We start from the raw sequence: 1,593 nt of genomic DNA, 5'->3' as shown, positions 1-1,593 counted from the left end.
TGGACATGGTGGTGCCTAGTCTCTTTTTGATAGTACTAAAGCATAGGAGGAGTTAGTGCCACAAATCTCATCCAATAATTCATCATTGCAGTGTCTGAGGAGTCAGTTCCATAAAGCCTAATCTCTGTACACACAACGCCGTAGTGCTAAATTCCAACATGCTACATCAAGGGAGCGCCACATCAATGTTGCAACACTTAACCATCAACAATGCCATGGTGTTATAATTATAGTTATTTAGGCTACAATATAAAAGTGAAGCAACACTTTGATTTATTAAATAGTGGGTCCATATCAACAAGCATCATAGCGGAGGAAACCCTTCAGTCTTGTGGTGTTAGCTCATTTTATGAGCATCACGGTGCATGTGTCTCGAGCCCAGTAGTGTTAGAATCCTTTTTTTATGAATAGTCTATCTATAATGTTACTAGAGGAGTTTAGTCACTTATTTAATTTTAGCCTTTATAGTGCTTGTGTGATTTTTTCTTAGGAGTGAAAAATAAGAGAATTTAGAAAAGTACTATATACATTCCATTCGAATGTTTGGCTTATGTTCATAGAAGAAATTTTATAAGTTTCAGAAGGAGTGAAGAGGAGATCATTGAACCATCTGGTGATATCTTTTCTTCTATAATTTCTTTCTTTGGTGATATTAATAAAAATGAATAGGCTTCACTTATTGTTCTTGTCTAGCTAAATTTTCAAGTTTTGGTTTGAAAGTACAAATAAAATATTAAGTACTAATGAGTTCTCTTCATCAATAATTTTATGATGCTTTTAATATACCAGGTCTTCATTTAATGCATATAGTGGTCATATGTATAATTAACATCAGGTGTAATGTGGAGCCTAAGGATGGGAAAGTAAGCACAACTAGGTATATTAGATTTGTATGATGCAAACATAGGCATAGTGTTTGTCATGTATTAAATTTATAGAGATGAATTGTCATGAGGGGTTTTTAATAGTACACACTTTACTTACTCTTCTAAGATTTTCATTGGGTGATAAACTATGGTAGTTTAGAGTGGTATTGAGGTTGGAAGAGTTTAATATATCATTTATTTCTTCACACTTGACTAAGCTGTCAGTGATGAATGTGCTCAAAATAGCTTTAATATAAAAGAGAATCATTAGGAAATATATTATATTTATATTACATCAATCCAAAATAGTTTATCTTAATAGTGTTTTGTTTAATAATTTATTTTTTAAACTAAGTGATTGAATCTCCACCAAAACTTATTTTATTGAGTAGAATAATTATTATAGTTGAAGTAAACAATACTAGTATTTGTAAGTAAATATTCTTCCTTGTGGGATCGATACTCTACTCTATCCCTATATTACTTTTTTCAGCACGTATACTTTTTATATTAAGTAGGGCTTTTATAGTTTTTATATTAAAGAAAACCTAAGAATTATTTAGGGATTGATAGATCCCAAATCTTTTTCATAATTCTTTAGGTTACTCCATCTCCCCCATCAACAATTTTTCCTTTAAATATTGTAGTGTGGTGTTGTCCTCTTCTAATTCAAGTGATTCACTAATTGGGAGTTATAAGGAGATGATTTATATACCAATGGATAAAA

Source organism: Dendrobium catenatum, unplaced genomic scaffold (genome assembly GCF_001605985.2).
Source record: "Dendrobium catenatum unplaced genomic scaffold, ASM160598v2 fragScaff_scaffold_529, whole genome shotgun sequence".
In the NCBI taxonomy this organism is placed as follows: domain Eukaryota; kingdom Viridiplantae; phylum Streptophyta; class Magnoliopsida; order Asparagales; family Orchidaceae; genus Dendrobium; species Dendrobium catenatum.
The sequence above is the reverse complement of the archived record's forward strand: the minus strand, read 5'-3'. Positions refer to the sequence as shown.